At 36.2% G+C, this 23,162-nt stretch overlaps 1 protein-coding gene across 3 annotated transcripts in view; it reads right to left on the bottom strand.

Moving 5' to 3' along the window:
* INPP4B (inositol polyphosphate-4-phosphatase type II B) overlaps positions 1 to 23,162 on the bottom strand; it is a 961,283-nt gene that overhangs the window by 790,861 nt on the left and 147,260 nt on the right. For 2 of the 3 annotated variants that reach the window (XM_023739717.1, XM_023739718.1), the window contains exons 1-3: positions 2,999 to 3,094; positions 1,745 to 1,807; positions 387 to 491 (exon numbers count right to left, since the gene is read on the bottom strand). The gene's annotated coding sequence lies outside the window, so the exon portion shown is untranslated. Of the gene's footprint in view, positions 1 to 386; positions 492 to 1,744; positions 1,808 to 2,998; positions 3,095 to 23,162 lie in introns of those variants that run through there. The other variant, XM_023739719.1, reaches the window with a different exon arrangement.

The following is a 23,162-nucleotide window of genomic DNA, read 5'->3' as shown; positions in this document are numbered from 1 at the left end:
ACCCTGACAATAGAGAGAATGGTTTCTTTATTCTCAAAAAGCATTTTTTTTTTTTTTAATTCTGAGTACACCAATGCTGGAAATTCTACCATGTTAATGAGAACTTCCCTTCTCTGCTTCAATTATTCTTTTACTATATGCAGTTCCAAATACGTTTATCCATATCTTAAATAAATAAAACAAAAGCTTAATGAATTGAGTGCATCAGGATATGTATGCCTCTGAGAAAAAGAATTACTTTATGAATGACTCCTGGATATTCTGTGCTCTCTTCACCTTTGACCCTCCTCTTTGGTTCCATCTGAATTCATTCAGTGTGTTTCTTTCTTACTGTCTCATCTTTCATTGATGGTTTTTCCCCCCAACAAGCACCTTTTGCCACTTACCTCCCTATGCCACAGCACATTGCTCGGCTCCAGCCTCTTCCCCATATTGTCCATGTAGCAGTTCTCAGTATAATGCCCCTCTTTACAGAATCATTGTTAATATTTCTACGTAAAAGGCAGCAACCAATTGAGTTCATTAGCTATTTAATGATATTTACAGTATGAATTAACATCTTAGTACAGAGAAAACTTGGGCACAGGTCCTACAATTCAAAACTCCTATTAGGGGAGAAAAATTTACACCTCCTTTGAAGATTTAATTAAAGGCCAGAGATAAGTAAAAACACCCTATTTGTAATTCAACCTAACAAGTTATTTTTGCTCAACTGCAAATCAAAGTTCAAAACAAGTTTTCTGCTGATACTCATTGAATACTATCTTTGTTTCAGCACTCATTTGTTTTCAGAAATTCAACAGTTTGTCAAAAATAAAACCCTGGTTCCAATCAGTATCCAACCTAATACAAAATTCAACAAGGGTATTATGTATGTTCATACATATAGTCACCTCATGTCTTCATAGTATATAAGTAGATAGTACTCAATAGATGGGTTCAGTTCCCTTGAAATTCTAACCTGTCAGAAATTTTTTCTGCAAAAACTCTTTTAAGATGGTAGCATTGTTCATAAACCACAGCATTGTATATCTGCATCTACACTCACACTTTGTTTACACGCATATGTCATTAGAATATTTGCGTGAGTTTTCATATTCCTAGGACAACATATGTAAATAAATCTCATAGCAATTTGAAAATTTAGCAACTAAATGAGCAATATGTTGAGCATAATCAGCCATGCTATTCAACAACTGGATGATATAATTAAATCTTTCCAAAGAAAATATATGTTTTATATGAGGGTATCTTCAGAAAATTCGGTGACATTCTCTAGGAAGCCTTACTGAAAATTTTTACACATCAAAAAAATAATATGGAAGCTCATCTGACTAATGTTTAATACAAGAAAAATCTTATTACTGTATCCTGACATGAGTCTCATTCTCTCATTGTCTATGGTGTACAAATATGACACATCATTTGGAAATTGGAGTTATTTCCAAACAAAGAGAACACAAACTTCTAGTAAAGATCTTGTTCATACATTAACAGAAATGAAAACGTGATGTCATAAAATTAGCCATAATCCACAATGTTTTGATAATCTAATACATATTTAAAAATTTATGATTTATTTCACAAATATGGTGATCATATAAATCCTTGCCTCTATCTTTCAGATAATGATTTACTTTGTTCATGGGTCATTTAATAACTAACACCAGTAATCAAGGAAAGCCAACTGGTTTAAGGTATTAGAGTTAAACAGACTGAAAAAACAGTAGTTCAAAAACATTACCTTGGTCTGATTTTTCATAAAAGACAGCAGAGTTCTTGCCAGGTAACACCATTTCTTTGGGTTCTGTGGACAAACAGAAAACAAATTAATAAAATCAACCTTTTTTTTTTTTTTACTCTTTAAGTAACTCTTAAAAAAGATCCATTAATAATAAAGGTCAGAGAAGAAAACCATGTAACAAAATATTCAGTTCCATTCAGCAGCTGCCTTGTGAACACTCACTTTAAATGTCAAGTAACTTCCCCAAAGGTGCCCTCTCTCCTGCAGCTAAGAACTTGGGAGACTATGACAGATAATCAGTCCTGTTTTCTTTGCTCTTCCCTCTTTCCTCACATGGGACCAGGTCGCACTCGAGCAAGGAAAGGCATTTGCTGCCATCATTTCACGAGATAAGACGTAAGCCATGTTGGCACAGAACATTTACTTGGATTACCAGTGTCTGAAATGGAATTTTCAATTATCTAAACTTACTTTTGTCACTCCCCCACTGAGCGTGGGATTTAAAATATTCATGAAATTTGGGGTGGTTTTCTATTCTATCTTTCCACAAAAGTGATAAAATGAGATATTGTGGAATGACTCTATGTAAATAATTCCAGATTACCCTTCTTATGAGATGCAATTTCAGAGTTTTCTATACTGCAACAATGAAGAAAGTACTTTATAGAAGTCAGAAGTTATGAAAATATATCTCACTCCCTCCCTTAGCATATAACAATCCTGAGGAGTAGCTCATGAAAGATTTTATTGCATCATTATCTGAATGTTCAGATTGGAGGATAAGAAATTCAAGTCTGAGCAATAGCTTTCCAGAAAGGACTGTCATACAGGTAGGTAAGAATTTTAAAGTCACCCCTTAAGTTATTTGACCCAAGAAATATTTACAGTTAGAAACAACATCAATTAAATGACTACAGGAACTAATATAAGAATAGTCACATAACTTTGATCACTATAACATTTTACCATCTGTATAATCTTGGTCAAGTAAATTAAGCCCTCATTTTTCATCTCTAATATGGGAACAATAATTCTTTCTACTCCACTGATATGATAATTAAATAAGACAAAGTCATATAAAGGACAAAGCATAGTGCCAAGCTAGGCACTAACGAATGTCAGCTAATACAATTATCAACATCATTATTATTGCCATTATTATTACCATTATTCTCCTTTTAAAAACATTCTCATTATCCCATTAAGAGTTTAGATATATGATTACAAATAAAGAAGGAAAGGGCTTTGACTCACACCAACAGAAGCCCCTAACTCCAGGGTGCAGGCACCAAGTAGACCAAAATCTGCATAACATCTTTTGAGCCAACAAGAATCAGGGCTCTACCCTGACTCTGATAACTTGGAACTTTAAAAAAAAGAAACTACTATTACTTTAAGTCACCAAACAGTCTCAGTTCAGCAATCAGAATACCCAGCTGCATATAAAAAGCTGATTTCATGCTTAAATCCTCTCCTCTCCCATAGCTAGCATCTGCCACAAGCGGAAGCCAACAGTCCATGAAAAGGATATGTTGGTCCTGTTTTTTGTTGTTGTTGTTTTTTTTTTCCCCCATATCCTCCTTCCCAGACCAGTTAACCTTGATTGCTGTTGTCCCTGGAATATGGGAGTGGAGTTAAGGAGGGAAAGTAAGGGAAAGACGAGATAAAAGGAGAAGGAACGTATTAACTTTCCAGGAGCTGAGCTAAGAGGAAAGCAGCTCCGTGCCTGGTACATGTTTAAAGTTGACTTTTTCCCTGTGGTACTTTTCCCAGTTCCTCAGTGATCCTCTCCCCCGACCCCTCGCCCACCCTCACCCCCACTCCCATCCCCAACCATTGCAACATTTGATCTGTACTTTCCTTGATGTGGATCATACTGGCTCACTTTATCACTTCCTACTTCCACAGCTCCAAGTAATACCTAGCTTCTATCCGCTGATACCATTTTTGCCCCGGGCAGCCTTATGGACAAGGACCTAAAACAGCCTCATGATAGCGCTCTCAAATTCATGGTCCACATATATGAAATAGAAAACTACCCAAAAGACCCTGGCAAAGTAGACTAATCCCAATTGAGCACCTCTAATTTGCTCAACCATAAACTGCTCACGAGCTCTTCTCTAGCCTTTAGGTTCACCAGAAACCTATCCACTGTATCCACTACACTCCCAAACTGCAGGGGACATCCATTAGACTCTCCACTGAGTCTTCTGAAGCGCCTCTCCCTAGCACTGTCAGGGGAAGCACCCTACACCCTTCTTCTTTGTGGGCACTCCTAGCACGAGCTCACCACAGAGAAATCGGCCTTTAATCCCTAGCTCTCCCAACACTTTTGGATTACGGGTGTAGTAGTTATCAAACCAGTTCTCATGTTCCTACTAGGTAATTTCTACAAGGGGATCTATTTTGTGAATCACTTTTGTTATCTGATAGCTATTGCCTTGAGGGTCAAAAATGTCCAATTTTACATCTCGAGATATTAGTATTTCACAGTTTGAGCTTTAAGATACCCATGGAAAGGCAGCTAAAGATTTTATGTCTATTGGATATATATATATATAAAGTTTCCTCAGCATTCTGTGAATTTTACATTATTCTTCAATATAATCCCTTTTACTCAGTCAGGCAGAGTGTACAATATCTACCATGTTATTCTATTTCAGTGCCATTGTCCATGTGTATTCCTTCTGGTTGTTGTTCAATTCTTACTTTTCAGCACCTTCCAAATTTACCGTTCTGTCAAAGCTTTAATGTCAACTTCCCCACGCAGTGATCCCCAGGTACTTGCTCTGTTGATTTTATCATTCTCTGACCTTGTACAGCAATTATAGTCAATGTCTATAATTTTTATTGTCTTCTTGGGTTGTCCTATTCTATCCTGTCTCCCCAACTATATTTTAAGTTCCTCAAGGGCAGTTGTTGTACCTTCTGCTGTTCATCTATCCCCTTCAGAGTTTAATTCAACCTTCGGCACATAGGAAGGAGGTTCCTAATATGTATCTACCCAATTTCTATCTATTAAGTATTTTTATTGCAGATAAAAGCTGACTTACTGGGTCCTATACTATAATTTGCATAACAATTTCTTACTGTTGTCACATAAAATTTAACAGCATTTGAAGAAGCTAATTTGTCAGATAGGAAAGAAACAGGAGACAAAAGGATATGAGAGAAGTAATATGCCATCATATAATACCAAAAAACCCAAAAACCCATTGTTGTTAAGTCAATTCCTACTCATAGCGACCCTACAGGACAAAGGAAAACTGCCCCGTAGGGTTTCCAAGGAGCAGCTGGTAGATTTGAACTGCCAACCTTTTGGTTAGCAACCGAGCTCTTAACTGTGCCATCAGGACTCCATTATATAATAGGTGTGATAATTAGAGAACAGCCCTTTCAGGATAGTGCCAGAGACAGGCCACTATTGTCCTCCTTGGAACACAAGCCATTTTCTATATTTTTTACTTGCCAGGTCCTTCCACAAATTATTCATTGTTGGTTTTGTTTAATAAGAGAGTATCTAGGTTAGAATAGCTAGCTAGATAGATAGATAGAGTTTAAAATCTTATTTGTATATTTAACAGTACACATTTGAGATTTTTTTTTTTTTTAATTTGAACTTTAGCCAAGAAACACCCAGATCAGGTGTTAAGTGTCACACCTTGCCTCTGAAATTATTTCCTTTTGCAAATATTAAAATTGCTACCAAGTGGATTCCTTTCCCATTTTCCCTTGCTTTTTATTTTATGAAACAATTATTTCAGAAAAGAAAAACACAAAATAAAGGTTTAAAATGATAGATCTTTAGAAATGTCTTTATCTAAACTTTGGAAAGAAAATACAATAACCACCTATTTATATCTGCCTACAAGCAATACTTTTTCCTCTCTGAATGATAACTGTACCCAGATCAAGCACCAAAAATAAAAAATCACAAATGTAATAATCAAGACTCATATATTTTAAAATGTATGCCTAATCCATGCCAGAGGAAAGGAAGAAATAAAATAACAACAACAACAAAAAAGACAAATGCCATGTTTAAAGCATATTAAGAAGCTGAGTACTAGGAACAATTAAATTCTAGCCTTAACTTTTTTTTTTTAATAATAAGACTGTCACTCAGTTGATGACATTATTCTCCAAATGATGTACTATAATTTCATAAGTTTTCACCACTTATTGTCATTTCAAATAATTGACCAGAATATTTTTCCATAGAAAATTCACCAGCAACATGGAGTCATGAAAGCTTCTATTTTTGGAGAACTTTTTTTTTTTTAATTTTAGTCTGAATTATTTTAGAAGTATTATTATTATTTTTGCTATAATAATAATTCACAGTTATTACCTGTCAAATATTAGCCTGGCATTGTTATGAGTTGCTGTCTTATACATTTAATACTTTTAACAACCATTAACAGTGGGGTACACTATCATTCCCATTTTATAGATGAGGAAACTGAAGCACAGTTTGGATATAGTAAGTTGCCTAAGCCAAAGAGTCAGTGAGCAAAAGTAGGATTTGAAGCCAAGTAGCTGGCACCCAAGTCCGTTCCCTTGACCCCTCTGCTGAGCCAATGTACTGCTGTTATTGCTTTCCATGTGAGTATCCATTACTTGGCACACATTCTGCCCTTAAATGTCTTAGTATTTACATACTGTTGTTGTTACCATCGAGTCTGCTCCAACTCATGGCAACCTTATGTATAACAGAACAAAACGTTGTCTGGTCTTGGGTCATCTTCATGATCATTTGTATCTTTGAGTCCACTGTTGTGGCTGTTGTGTCAATCCATCTCTTTGAAGGTTTCCTTGTTTTCATTGATCCTCAACCATGATGTTCTTTTCTAGAGACTGGTCTCTCCTGATGACATGTCCAAAGTAAATGAGCTGAAGTCTCTCCACCCTCACTTCTAAGGAGCATTCTGGTTGTATTTCTTCTAACACTGATTTGTTTGTTCTTCTGGCAGTTCACTGTATAGTCAATATTCTTCACTAATGAATTAATTCTTTCTGTCTTCCTTTCTCAACGTCTAGTTTTTGCATGCACATGAGGTAACTGAAAAGACCACGGCTTGGGTCAGACACACCTTAGTTATCAAAGTCACATCTTTGCTTTTTAAGATTTTAAAGAAGTTTTCTGCAGCAGATTTGCCCAATACAATATGTCATTTGATTTCTTGACTGCTGCTTCCATGGATATTAATTGTTGATCCAGGTCAAATGAAATCCTTAACAACTTCAAAGTTTTCTTCATTTATCACAATTTTGCTTATCTGTTCAGTTGTGAGAATTTTTGTTTTCTTCATGTTCAGGTAGAATCCATACTGAAAACTAGAGCTACATACTCTTTGACCTTCATCAGTAAGTGCTTCAAGTCATCTTCATTTCTGGCAAGCAAGGTTGTGTCATCTACATTTTTCAAATTGTTGATGAATCTTCCTCCTATCCTGATGCCATGTTCTTCTCCATAGAGTCCAGCTTCTTGGATTATTTGTTTAGAATACAGACTGAATAAGTAAAGTGAAAGAATTCAACCTTGCTGCCCGTCTTTTCCAATTCTGAACCACGAAGATCCCCTTGTTCAGTTTGAACAACTGTCTCTTAATCCATGTACAGGTTCAGCATGAGTACAATTAAGTGTTCTGGAATTTTCATTCTTTGTGATGTTATCCATTATATATTTTGATCCACATAGTCGAATGCCTTCGTGTAGTCGATAAAACACAGGTTAACTTCTTTCTGTTATTCTCCTCTTTCAGCCAAGATCCATCTGACAATAGCAATGATATCCATGTTTTCTTCTGAATCAAGCTTGAATTTTTGCTGAAGATAATTCTAAAATGACTGCAACCATACATTAACTGGAACTGCCAGAAGTTCAAGAGGATTATTTAAATATATTATTTACTTATTACTGAAAATTCTCCCATTTTGCTTTAAATGTATGTTCTCTCCCCGAAAAAGTCTATTCTATGTATAGAAATCTAGAATATAGAAAATACTATTTTCTGTATTTTTCATGCATTCATTAGAATTTTAAAAATACTACACTTTAAATTTAGAGGGGGTATTATCTTTCTCCTAAACAGTTTAAAGCAAGTTATGTAACGTTATGTATAGCATCTTCATTTACATTTAAATACACGTACACATCAAGCACTATTCTCTAAATAGATTTTTATTTATTTCATTATATATTTTCTCATCTTCTATTCCATGTGATTACCAAAATCAAATTTGCAGAGTCTTGATCCTTTATACTCAAAGGGTAGTCCATGAACCAGCAGCATCAGCATTACCTGGGAGCTAGTTAGGAATCCAGAATTCCAGTCCCCATTTCAGACCTGCTGAGTGAGAATCTGAATTTTAACAAGAACTCCAGTTGATCTGTAGGCACGTTACAATTTGAGAAACCTGCTTTTGATGATATATTCTTCTAAATTAAGGGCTTACTTAATCTTTGCTTCACCTAATTTATTTCCCTAACTTCTCTGAAAGATATTCTTATCAACTTTACAGTAAGTGTTTTAGACTATTAAAATCATTACTGAGTTCTTCACTCTTCCTATCAGCTTTACTGCCTGCAGTGTTATTGAATTTTACTGTGCTTATTATTAGGGACTTAACACAGAAGATTCTCTTCTTATTGAGAAAAGCTATCTGTTTGCAAGTCTGCTGTATCCCCCAGGAGTGACTATGAATGCCATCAGTTGGAAACAGACAGAGTATACATGCTTAACTCTGGTGTCTAGCCTTGTAAATGTCTATGAGTGTTTCTAAGTTAAAAGATCAACAGTAGAGTAGCTACTGTTTCCTCAAAATCTTGTCCAATTTTATGGTATATTACTGCCCAATGCTGATCTCAACTCCTGTGGGAATACCCCTCAGATTTCCTTAGTTCTCAGGTATTTACTTACAAGTTGCCCTAGGGTTTTCTTGCTTTTTGTATAAGCTGACCTGAAGAAGTTCCAGAAAGACAAGTTAGTAGTAATACAGTATTCTTGCTTCTGGCTAAAACAACCATCATCAACAACAACCCAAACCAAACATAATAACCAATAAAACTACCAAAGAGAAATACCCATTTTTAAAACCATTGAGATAAGTGCAAACATAGAAAATTAATACAAAGAAAATCAATATTATTCAAATTTTAAAATTTAAAACAAAATTCTGCATCAATAAGTATTTTTTACTGTTGTAGTAAGTTACCAGTATCCACATCTTGAGAAAAAATTATCAAACTTCTTTACCACCTTATCTCTTTACAACGTTTATGGGATGTCTTTCTAACAAATAAGCTATCTGGGATAAGAATGTTAATTTACTTGAACATATAGTTTCAAGGAAGATCATTCTTTAAGACTGTGCCAGTAGGAAGATCAGGAAGCTGTGGGTATGGACTCGGTATTAGATAATATTAAGGAATTAATTTTAATTGTGTCATAACCATATTGCAGTTACATAGGAAAAAAAACACCCTTATCTTTTAGAGGTATACACTGAAGCAAATTGGGCTGAAATGTCAAAAAGAAAAAACTGCCATTAGGACATATTGGTACACAACACCACCACTAAAAATAAAATAAAATAAAAACACCACTAGCATATACGGAAAGAAAGAGGGTCATTAGCAATCTAGAAAAGAAATCAATAATAGAGAAACGTCCATATCAGTGCAGGAGGCTCAAATACTTTTAGTCCATTGGATTTAAAAGAATGAAAGAAAAAAAATTTTTTAGTAAGTATGTGCAACGTCACCAAAAAGTCACATTAAATTTGAAAAATGCTACAGACACTTTTTATTGACCCCTTGCTCACGTTGGGAGCTATGTGGATTCTTTTCCATCTAATATTACTTTTATTTCTTACAATAGCTATTTAAGAGAGACATGAAGAACAGTTTCCCCACTTGCACAACACTTCTGGCTTGGTTAAGGAGTGAAGATTTGCACCCACTTACAGCCTTCCACTTTTCTCTCATACTTACTCCACCCCACAAGATGAGGAGAGATCATTTGATTAGTCATATAACCATATTTTGCTAGTAGGTATTTTCCATGCCTAAATACATTATAAAAATGAAACAAAAGAGAACATTGCCATCAAGTTGATTCCAACTCATGGGGACCCCATGCATTACAGAGTAGAACTGCACCATAAGTTTTCTTAATTAAATCTTTATGGAAACAGATTACCGGATTTTTCTTCCATGGCCTCACTGGGTGGTTCCAACTGCCCACCTTTCCACTAGTAGTTAAGTTTAAAGTGTTTACACCACCCACAGACCTTTTAAATGCATTAGAGCAAGTATAAAACTAACATTTTAAAACAATAGTGATGGAGGATATAAACGATACAACTAATACAGCTGAATGATATCTAAATGCAAGAAAAATAAAGTCTAAAAAATGAAATTATAATTGAATGCCTCAATATTCCACTGTCATAATATGACAGAACAAGGGGACAAAAATAAAAACTGTGTATTGCTCAGTCAGGGGATTTCTGCTTCCAGCAATGCAGATGGGTAATTCTAAAAAGTCCTTTTGCTTCGAAGCATCTAGAAATACTTAATAAAATACAAGAAACATAATTTTGAATGCATTGCTTAGCTCACAAGAAATAAGGATAATCCCACAGGATAAAATGACAGAGCTGAAACAATAGTAGATCCAAGTGCAGAAATCATGGGTGGCTTGTCTCATCCTTTCCTGGCCCTGGAAGATAATGCTAAAAAAGATAATGGCTAAATTACTAACACTGAGATTCTGAAGCCTTGGATTTTAATAGCCTGACAGGAAATAGTGGACAAGACCTCATCCTTGCAAAAGAAAGAGTGTTGAAATTGAGAATACCCAAAAGCCCAGAAGAGCGATCAATTTAAAGAATGCTTTCTAACAGGGACAGAGACAAGACAAATTATCTGTGACATCCCTGATTTAAGGTAGAGAAAAAGAAAATCTCTCTTCTGAAAATGCATAATGATAGTCATACCCCCATGGGCTTTTGGGCTTGATTTGATACTGATTGTAAATCCTAGGAAACTTCAAGCAGAGAAATTAATTTACAGAAACTAATTGAATCCTCTCCAAAGGAATATAACCTCATCTCAGACCTCTCAGGACTCACAGAATTTTAAATAAGCCAAAAATGAGTTAATAAACCAAAAGTACACAACCTACCAGAAAATAGGCCTTTATAAGAAGCAACATTAAGAAGTCCTGGTGATGCAGTGGTTGAAGTGCTCAGCTGCGCACCCAAAAGTTGGCGATTCAAACCCACTAGCTGCTCTACAGGAGCAAGATGTGGCAATCTACTTCTGTGAAGATTTACAGCCTAGGAAACCCTATGCAGCAGTCCTACTCTCTCCTATAGGGTCACTATGAGTCAGAGTTGACTAGACGGCTATGGGTTAAGAAGCAACAAACAAGAAACTGTGAAAGATTTCTGATTTTGTGATTGGCAGATAAATAATATAAAAGGAGTATGTTAAATAACTAAAAGAGGAAACCAAATATGAGAAAGGAACAATAGAATATAAAAACCAATTAGAATTTTGTAAGAACCATTGATAACTTCTAGAAACATATATAGATATAGACAATAAAATTACAATTACAATCTTAATAGCTATGGAAGAGAAAATTAGGCACAACTTCAGATAGGATTATGAGCTGAAAGATACATTTGCAGATTTACATAAAATACAACAAAAAGAGAAAAAGTGATTAAAAAACACGAACTATGGAGGAGAAAATGGAAAGTGCTAACGTGTGACCAATCAGGTGCCCTGAAGGAGAGACAAGGGAGGATGGAGAAGAAGCCAGGGCCTAGGATAGAGGGAAGATAAGTGAGGTGCCTAGGGCACAACATTAAACGAGGTGCTCATTATTCTTAAATTTTGCCACATAGGAACCTTACTTACCTTATCCTCATCCTGGACCTGGAAGAGGTCATACTAAAAAAGATAATGGCTTAAAGTTTTCCAGAATTGAAACTTCAGATCCAGAAAGCACAATATTTTCCAAGCAGGATAAATAAAGAGAAATTTATACCCAGACATGATAGTAACACAGAATACCAAAGACAAACAGATCTTAATTGCAGCCAGAAATACAAGACTGGTTACTTTTGTAGACGCTGATGGTACCCTGCTCAGATGCCCTTTACCAGGGTGAATCTACACCCTGCCTGTTGTGAGTGCTGATTTCTAACAGCTCACAGTTGCAGCCTTCTCTTAATAATTGCCCTCCAAATCAAAACCAGACTGGTTGCCGTCAAGTCAATTCTGACACATAGCAACCCTAAAGGACAGAGGAGAACTGCCCCATAGGGTTTTCAAGGAGCACCTGGTGGATTTGAACTGCTGACCTTTTGGGTAGCAGCCGTAGCTCTTAACCACTACACCACCAGGGTTTCCATAATTGCCCTCAGCTCACTGGTGTCTCCTATGTTTCACACTTATCCTTGGTGTAGCCCACAGTCAATGACTGATTAATAAAAAGGTATCAAAGACCAGTGACCTTGCTTCAGTGTGGGACAATTCCACTGTGCCACTCAGGTTGCAGAGTTTCTTGTGAGATCAGACTAATTTTTCACTAACCCCACATCTTTGACTACCTGCTTCCCCTGTCATGCTATTTTTCACTTTTTTTATTATTTCAACATCAAGAATCTTGGTCTTGGTTTTGATCTTAGAAAATACAAACCAAGACAATTACCAACAAACAAATGACAAACAGATGAGCATCAAATTTCTCAAAGCCATACTGGATGCCAGAAGACTGTAGAAAAATTACATTCAAAGCACTAAGAAAAATAACTACCATTTAAGACCACTATTCCCAGACAAATTGTAACTCAAGAACAAAAATGAAATAAATACATTTTTAGATGTATCAAAACAGAGTTTGCCATCAGCAGACTCATACCAAAGAAAATTTTTTAAAGAAAAGATTTAAAGCAGATGGAAAATGATCCCAGATGGGCTGTCTGAGATATAAAAGGGACTGGAAATAAGAGCAAAGCAACTAGTGAATTTGCAGGTAAATTTAATCAAGAATAGTATGTTTACAATAATAAAAACAACAATAATGATTATGCTTAATTCAGTGAATAACGAAACAAGGTAGAACTAAAGTATTGTACAAAAGGGGAAGGAAGGTGATTGAATTTAAGTTGTAATATCTTGCACTGTTGATAACAATAGAGATGAATTGACTTCAGACTTTAAGCATGTAATCCAAGATTTTAAGATTAATCTCTCTTAAAAGAAAAAATAGAAAACAATTTTTTTTTTTTTTTTTTTTTAACTGCAAACTAGCAGAACAGGGTAAAAAAGAAGAGAAAACTTCCATCAGAAAAAAGGCACGAGGAGCTTTTAAAATCATGGATACTTTGCCTCACTTTGTCCCGGCCCTGGGAAGGTATTACTAAAAACTGATAATGACCTGTAAAGCATACAATATTTACAAAGCTGGCCCTTTACAGAAAAAGTTATCAAACTCCAGGCTAAACACTCCAATTATATGCAGGTATTATGAGTCTGACTTAAAAGTAATATTCAGCTCTATGCTGGTTACAAGAGACTCACTTTAAATTTAAAAGCACAAATAAGTTGAAATTTAAAAATGGGAAAACATATACGATGCAAGCAATAAGCAAAAGAAACACGGTGTGACTGTATTAAAATGAGACAAATAGACTCTGAGACAAAATACATCACAAGAGACAAAGATGGAAATTTCATGATTACAAAACGATCACTTCATCAGGAAGACACAACAATCCTAAATATGTATGCATCTAGTGACAGAAGTTCAAAATTCAAGCAGCAAAAACTGATACAAGTAGAGGAAAAAATAGGCAAATCCATATTTGTTGTTGGAAATATTTAACACCCCCTCCTTCCAAAAAAAAAAAATCAATGACGGAAAATATAATATGAACAACACTATACAACCATCTGCCCTAATTGCAATTGTAGAATATTATACACAACTGCAGCGTGAATATTCTTTTCAAGAACGTATGGGACATTCCTCACAGAACATATGTTACCCATAAAGTAAACCTCAGTACATTTTAAAAGATTGAAATCTCACCACAGTATGTTCTCTTCCCAAACTGAAATTAAATTAAAAATCTATCACAGTAAGACATATTGAAAAGTGCCAAACAATTGGAAATTAAATAACCCAATTCTAAACAACCCATGGGCAAAAAAGGACAATTAGAAAATGATTCAATTGAATAATAAAAAACAACACAACACAGCAACATTATGGGATACAACTAAAGCAGTGGTTAGGGGACTTTTAGCTCTAAATCCCTGCATAAGAAAATAATATCTAAGTTTTTGACTTGTTGGGTGCCATCGAGTCCCCAGGCACTGAATGAGAACAATAACAAAGTAGGACTGGATGGAAGTTCATTTACGTATAGCTAAGAGACAAGGTCTCTATGAGTCGGAACCTACTGGACGCAATAAGTTTGTTTTGTTTTAAGGGACAAGGAGTTCACCAAAAACTTCGTGTTCAGAAGAGTGGAATTTTTGTTTAAAGACATAATAATATATTTTCTACAACGAAACAATTTTTCAACAGAATCTCATAATGCAAAACTTTGAAAAGAAACTATATACTTTTCCTAAAGTTAAAAAAGAATCCCTTTTTACATATATTATTCCAAACCTTAAAACAGGAAAAATATTTATTAATTTGTTTTACAAGGTAAATTTAGTTTACTACAAAAACTTGGCAATGACATTAACTATTATTTTTTAAAAGTGAGTTAATTTCACAAAAGTAAACGTAAAATCTCAAATTAAAATTTTGCCAACTATTGTTTTCCAAAACATTGAAAAACAATCTTTAGAACCGAAGATTGATAAATCAAACCATATTTTTAAATATTTTAGGAAAAAAAAAAACCTAGCAAAATTCTTGTGACTCAGAAGTTAAAAAGTCTGTTTTCTTTACATTAAATGTAAAAGCAAAACAAAACAACAAAAAGATGAGTTTTTTTCTCTTAATATGAGAAGGAGCCCACAACAGCCAGGTGGAAGACTTCAAGAGTTAGTCTCCTTAAATAAATAAAGAAGAAGAGAGAGGAAATCTAAAAACACTTCAGTCAAAATTGACATCACCCATAAGGGGCAAACACGTATTATGTGTCTCTAGATGTGATATACTGAGAAGGAAAAAACACAACTTATGCTGTATAGTCTAGCCAAATATCAATTTCGACTCATAGCAACCCTATAGGATAGAGTAGAACTGCCTCACAGGGTTTCCAAGGGGCAGCTGGTAGATTCCAATTGCTGACCTTTTGGTGAGCAGACAAGCTCTTAACCACCGTGCCACCAGAGCTCCAAACTAAATTTAGTTGTGAGGAAGTATCAGATAAATCCATAATCAAGAATATGCTATAAAAGAACTAGCCTGTACTCTTCAAAAAATGCCAATGACATAGAAAGACTAAGGAACCCTTCTAGGTTAAACAAGACTGAAAAGACAGGAAAACTAAATGCAAAATGTGACTCTGAACTGGATCTTATTACAGAAGAGGAAAAAAGATATATTTTAAAGGACACTGTTGGGACAATTAATGGAATTGGAACACAGACTGCAGGTTTAATAAAACTATTATATCGATGGTAAATTTCCTGAATTTTATAACTGTATTTATAGATATATAACAGAATAGTCTTGTTCTTAGGAAATACTCATTGAAGTATCATGGGTGAAAGGCCATGACTCATGCAACCTACTCTCAAATAGTTCAGAAAATAAAACGTGCACACGTGTGTGTGCATGTGTGCCATACTTGTGTGTAGGGGTGTCTTAATTTCCTAGTGCTGCTGTAACATAATTACTAAAAATGGGTGGCTTTAAACAATAGAAATTTATTTTCTCACAGTTCTGGAGGCTAAAAGCCCAAATCAGGGTCTCACCTGTGTTGATTCCGTCTTTGATGGTAACCCCAGGCATTCGTTGGTTCCTTGGTTTCTTGCATGGTATTTGTTTTCCCCAGTTTGTGCACATATGTTTCTGTATCGATGCTGCTCTTTATATAACTCAGAAGTGGTTAGATTTAGGATACACCCTACATTGGCATGACCTCAAGTGATTGATTACATTACATTGCATTACAGAAGGTGATTACGTTACATTAGATTATATTCACAGGTTTTTAGGGGTTAGGATTTAGGATTCCAACACATTTTTTGGGGGGGTGGGAGAGAGGGCGGGTACAATTCAATCCATATGAAGGGAAAATAATAAAGAAATGTGGCAAAATTTTTAAAAGTTGAATTAAAATAAAAGTGATTTTTGTTTTGTTTTACTTTTTTGGAAACTCTTCTATAAGCTTGAAATTATTTTAAAATTAAACAAATGTTAAAAAGAGTGAACAAGATTAATTAGCTTCCTTCACCACTACTCCAACTTGACACATTACAAGAAATGTGGGTGACATCTATTCAATAAAACAGAATTATGTGATAAAAATAGGGGGAATTTGAATTCAGAGACTTTTACACAGAATGAAGGAAACCTGGTGGTGCAGTGGTTAAGCGCTTGGCTGCTAACCGAAGGTCAGCGGTTTGAACCCACCAGCTGCTCTGTGGGAGATGTGGCAATTTGCTTCTGTAAACATTTACAGCCTTGGAAACACTATATAGAGTTGCTATGAGTCGGAATCAACTCAGTGGCAATGAGTTTTGGTTTTCTACATAGAATACCCAAATATTATCCTCAAATTGTAATTGGGCTAAGAAAAGTTATAAAATACGATACATCAGAAATATCAAAAATACTTCCAAAAGATACAGTGTAAAAAACTTGATTTTGGAGGCACAAAGACCTGGATTTGAATACTGGGTCCAGTGCTGCTACCAGTGGAGTCATACAGCCTTGGGTAATTTAATTTCTCTGAACTTTAGTGACGTCATCTTTAACCTGGGGATAATGAGGCTACCCTGTAGCATTGTTGTGAGGATTAAAGAAAGTATTACAAACTGATGATACAGTTTTCAAACAATAAGTGAGGTAAAATTATATAACAATACTCTTAAGGGCCTGGTCAACTTACCATATGACATGTTAAACTACATTACAGAGTGAAAATTATGGAAACTATAACATATTTTACACAGAAAAAGAAATTGATGGAAAAAGGGTTATGTAAGAAAAAGAATCAAAGTATGATAAAATCTTAATAAATGTCAAATTAGAAGAACACAAAATGGATGAAAGAATAATTACTGAATAACTATTAATGAAGATGCCAAGGTGGAAAATAATTAAATTAAATCCATAATTCACAACTTCATGGCTATAAATTTCAAAGGTACCAAATAATTTAAAATAATTTTAATATATAAAACAGATGGGATTTTCTGATCTCATCTAAGAATGAGATAAAAATGTTTGACAATCAAGAGATGAAGAATAATCACTAAATGCAAAAACATATCTTAAAATTAAATACTAAAATGTAATAAAATAAATATAAAACTATAACAAATAGAATGTCAATGCATATGCTGAAAAATGATTTTACAAAGTAGGGGATTTACGCGTGGTCAATAGCTGGATTTCTCTAGATAAGTGACAAAGCAGATGAACTAATAGTATACAACCTGAAAAATACAGACAAAAAATCACCTCACAGGTAGTAAATCATGTATGCAATACCATTTATAATGGAAACTATTTGGAAATAACCCAATTGCCCAACGAAAAGGGAATGATTAAGACCTGTGATTTATCCAGTTGATGAAATATATTACTTTTAAAAATTACAAGTATCAGGAAGTATAAGTCTTCTTCATTAACTTACACCCAAAGTTAACACTCACTCTAGTAGTCTGCCATGATGTTACAACCAAGGTGTATTTTTGTGCCGCTAAACAAATACATCTTAAAGAGTACTTTGTTTCCTTATCTCTTTCTTGCTCCAGCTCTTTCTCATCTACTTTTCTTATTATTATTTTGCTCTTTTTCTCCTAACTTTTCCTCCAAAGAAACTCTTTTTTATATATGAAATTATACAGTTCAATTTTTTTCTTAAAATCTTGTTGACTCTGCTCTATTCCCAGATGGAGTCCTCTCCCCTTTCATTATTAGCCTTTATCCATCCCTCAGCTTTGTGGCTGAGTTATAAGAGAGATGAGAAAGGGAGAGAAAAAGAGAGAGAAAATGCCAGAAGTCATATGCTTTTTATGATATAGCTTCAAAAGTCACAAAGTATCAATTCAGTCACACTCTATTAGTTGGATAAGTCACAAGCCTCTGCCCAGATTCAATGGGAGGAAATAAACCTCACATTTAGTGTGAAGTGTGTTGGTCACATAAGAAAAGCATGTGGGAAGTATATTGTAAAAATTCAATTTGCTATGAACCCCGAACAAAGGAATGGCAAAAACAGTACACATCATCTTGCAGTTGATATTAAATTAGGGGGGATTACTAATTTTTCAAAAATGTAAAAAGTTAAGTAAAGTGCTTTGTTTCTGATATTAAGAAGTAGTATAATAGCTAAGAGCTTTGGTTTTGGAGTTTTGAAACAGGTTCCAAACTCATTGCCATCAAGTCAATTCTGACTTATACCAACCCTACGGGACAGAGTAGAACTGCTCCATAGGGTTTCCAAGGAGCGGCTGGTGGATTTGAACTGCTGACCTTTTGGTTGGCAGCCAAGTTCTTAACCACTGGGCCACCAGGGCTAGTAATACATACCCTAAATGGTTATTGGAGAATTAAATGAGAGAATGTCTTTAAAGTACTTAGCATGGTGCCTGCCAAACAGTAAATGCTACTTGCTCATATTATTATAAATATTGAAATATTTGTTTAGCAAAGAATATTTGGGAAATACAAAAATATAGAGAGATTAGTCACTTATGATTGCACCACTTATGAAAAATGAAAATCAATTTAAAATGACTTTAGCAAAGCATAGTAAGAGTCCTATATTTTTAAAGGGATACAATTCAGTAGGAAATGATGTGAAAAGGTGAAAATCCTACAGTGCCCTGTTTTATGATGCTGGAGTCCTAGAGTGACGCAAATGGTTAAAGTGCTCTGCTGCTAACCAAAACGTTGGTGGTTTGACTCTATCCAGAGGCCCCTGGGAAGAAAGGCCTGGCAATCTACTTTTGAAAAATCAGCCAGTGAATACTCAATGCAACACAATTCTACTCTGAAATACTTGGGATCACCATGAGTCAGAATCCTCAATGGCAACAATTGCTTCATTTTGTTTTACTAAATAGTTATGGCTCAACAGGGCAGAGGCAAAGTAGCTAGTTTTAAGGAGATGGGAAAGACTCATACACCAAGTGGAAGTCAGAGTGGAATGAAGCCTTTGATGGAGTAGTCAGCGGAGGTTCCATCAAGAAGGGGTACATGAGCCGGGCCCAAAGCATGGTCAGGCTTCAGATCATTGGGAACCCATGGGAAGAGGTGAGTGATACAGAGGAGATACTGAGGGATCTGTTTTTGAGAGATATTGGGAAGGTGGGTTTGATCAGATTAGAGGATTTCTTTAGGGGAAGTAGTGAATGATGACTAAATATGAGATCAGATGGTGAGCAGTCTCAGATGCCAAGTTAAGGAATTTAAACATCCTATAGGCAGTGGAAAGCTATGGAGATTTCTGACTAGGAGAGGGTTATGACTTTTAGATCATTTAATGTGAAACAAGTAGGACAGTCTACAGATAGGAAGACTAAAGGCAAAATATCAGATGAGACTACCTAATAAGGAATTTAAAAAAATACTGGAGTCAGGAATTAATACAGCACACAAAAGCATTAAGTACAAATATTGAAGAAAAACCCAGGGACTCTGTAGTCACATGTCAAATTGTATCACTGTAAAAATGACGTGATGTTGAGAAAAATCAAAAAGGAATATGATAAGAAAGGGGCAGTGTATATTATATATGATCAGAATTTCTGGGGCAGATTCATTCATCAAAAGTTAAAATGGGGGGGGCAAGATGGTGGAGTAGTCAGACACTTCCATTGGCCCCTCTTACAATGAAGACCCAAAAAAACCAGTGAATAGATTATATATGACAATCTAGGAACCTTGAACATCAATGGCAAAGTTGAGGAATCAGACTGAGTGACGGGGGAGGGACAGTTTGGAAGCAGCAAGGAGTTGCCAGGCTTGACCCTGTGGGAGCTGGAGCCCTTCAGACCAGATCAGCTTGGAGTGTTCAGTGAGATAGGCAAGCAGCGGTGCTCGGGAGGTGTTTTCCATCAGGAGAGACCCAGTGGCAGAGAGTCTGCTCGGCCATCTAGAACCAGTGAGAAGCAGCCCTTGATCAGTGAAAGATAATTACTTGCGTCTGGCCTACTGCACTGATAAAAAACACCCCACTTAGGGAAAAACCACTCTCCCATTTACCTCCCTGTTCCCTGCTCTGCACTGGGTCTGGGATGGCTTCAGCAATTGCCAAGTTCCCTGGGCTGGAAGTAGGACCTGTCACGCACCCTGAGCCATTCTCCTGGCCTTGGCGAGGGAACAAATTAACAAACACGGGGAAAAAAAAATCTGCTAGCTCCTCTAAGCCAGGAACTCACGGTAGGCACAGCTCCTTTCAATAGCACAGGTATAAGAGATCCATGGACTTTGAGTGCCTTTCCCCATACATAGACTTGTGTGGGCCCATTTCAACAGCATAGGCCTCACTACCACAGTACAAAGGGTATACAGCTGAAGTCTAATTTCAACTGTTTAACCTGTGAAGTGGTAGGTTCATGACATTTGACACTGCTCTTCCCATTAAGCAGGGTCTTCACCTACCCACATCAGGGGCCTGAGCACTTGTGGCTCCAGCCATGCCACCTACCAACATGCAACTGGGGCCCAAGAACAAGAGGTGCCACCCAGTCCTTACAGTCAACAGCATTGGGTGCTCATAGTCCAGCTACAAAACCCACCCACCTACATGCTGTAGAGAACAGTGGTACACGTTCCTCCTGGACACTCTGGGGCAGCCATCAGCCCTCTGCCTTGCTCAGTGTGTGTCCCCCTGCAGCAGCTGGATGCCTGTGTCTACACCAATCACCCATGCTTGTCCAGGACTGTAGGTGAGAGCCTGCACCACACACTTGGTGGTCAACTACCTGGACACCTGAGCTGAATCCATACAGGAGGAGTGGGCAGAATCCTGGGCTCACATACTTAATGGCAAGTCTGGCCACCTGGTGGCAGGACCTTGGAGCTTCAGGGTCACTGGGGACTGGACTAGCTCAAAAGAGTAGCCTATCTGGGCATAACAAAACAAACAAAGAAGCTAGGATACAGTAAGCAAACATAAAATAAATAAGTATAATAACCTATAGATGGTTCAGAGACAACAGTCAATATCAAGTCACATAAAGAGGTAAACCATGATGGCTTCAGCAAGCTCCCAAAATAAAGAATCTAGAAATTTTCTAGAGGAAGAAAATTTCTTGCAATTACAGGAGGCAGAATACAAAAGATTAATATACAGAACTCTTCAAGACATTAGGAAGGAAATTAGGCAAAACGCACACCCCACAATAGAGGAACCTACAAAATTCAGAGAAGAGCATAATGACATATTTAACAGGCTCCAAGAATCCATAGAGAGACAGCAATCAGAAATCCAGAAGATTAACAATAAAATTTCAGAATTAGACAGCTCAATAGAAAGTTATAGGAGCAGACTTGAGGCAATGGAATTCAGAATTAGTGAGACTGAAGATAAAGCACTTGACATCAACTTATTTGAGGACAAATAAGATACGAGGATTAAAAAAAATGAATAAACCCTAAGAATTAAGTGGGATTCTATCAAAAGGAATAACCTATGAGTGATTGGAGTACCAGAACAGGGGAGGATAACAGAAAATACAGAGAAATGTTGAAGAATTGTTGGCAGAAAACTTACCTGTTAACATGAAAGATGACAAGGTATCTATCCAAGATGCTCATCGAACCCCACATAAAGTAGATCCCAAAAGAAAGTCACCAAGACATATTATAATCAAACTTGCCAAAACCAAAGATAAAGAGAGAATTTTAAGAGCGGCTAGGGATAAACGAAAAGTCATCTACAAAGGAGTGTCAATAAGAACAAGCTCAGACTACTCGGCAGAAACCATGCAGGCAAGAAGGCAATGGGATGACATATATAAAACCTTGAAGTAAAAAAACTGCCAGCCAAGAATTATAAATCCAGCAAAAGTGTCTCTCAAATATGACAGTGAAATTAGGGCATTTCCAGATAAACAGAAGTTTAGTGAATTTTCAAAACCCAAAACAAAATTGCAAAAAATACTAAAGGGAGTCCTCTGGTTAGAAAATCAATAACATCAGATAACAACCCAAGACTAGAACACAGGACAGAGCAACCAGATATCAACCTAGACAGGGAAGTAACAAAAATAACTCAAAGCTAAAACACTCAAAATAGGAAGACAGAGATGTTAATATGTAAAAGATGACCACATTAAAACAAAAAAGAGGGACTAAAAAATGTAGACATAGATTTTTTTCATGTGGAGAGGAAGTCAAGGCGATATAAAGAAATGAAAGACTGGTATAAACTCAGAAAAATAGGGGTAAATATTATGGTAACCACAAAGGAAACTAACAATCCTACACATCAAAATAAAAAGCAAGAAAAATATAAAGACTCAGCAAATACAACATCAACAAGAATGAAAAAGATAACCAGAAAATATATAAAGAAAAACGACTCAGCAAAGAAAATTAAGTGGAACAAAGAAACTGTCAACAACACACACAAAAAGACATCAAAATGACAGCACTAAACTCATACCTATCAATAATCACACTGAATGTAAATGGACTAAACGCACCAATAAAGAGACAGAGAATGGCAGATTGGATGAAAAAACACAATCCATCTATATGCTGCCTGCAAGAGACACACTTTAGACTTAAAAACACAAACAGGGGACTTCCAGCAAAATGGAGATCTAGGCAGAAGCACCATGCTGTCCCTCCACAGCAAAGATCTGAAAAACTAAGCCGAACAGAGAAAACAACAATCCTGAAACCCTAAAACATCAAATGAAGAGATAAAGAACTCAGCCAAGCACCAAATGCAGTGAGAAAACTGACAGAGAACGGAGAGCGAGGAGAGATTCGTGCAGAGGTCCCCTACCAGCTAATGCAGTGCGGATCTGCCATCTTGGACTCCTGTCGGAGACCAGGAAACAAGGGGTACAAGAAAGCAGTTTCACAGAGCTTCCAGCGGGAGACAAAACAACCAGTAATTTGTGATATTCACTTTCCCACCCCAACCTTCTTCACCCCCACTCGGCCTCCTCTGCATCCCACGGCCACAATCCCTTGTCCGGGAAACACCGGCTGCTTGGATTCCACACACCTGAATGGGC

This window comes from Trichechus manatus, unplaced genomic scaffold (genome assembly GCF_000243295.1).
Source record: "Trichechus manatus latirostris isolate Lorelei unplaced genomic scaffold, TriManLat1.0 scaffold00139, whole genome shotgun sequence".
Classification (NCBI taxonomy): domain Eukaryota; kingdom Metazoa; phylum Chordata; class Mammalia; order Sirenia; family Trichechidae; genus Trichechus; species Trichechus manatus.
The sequence above is the reverse complement of the archived record's forward strand: the minus strand, read 5'-3'. Positions and strand labels throughout refer to the sequence as shown.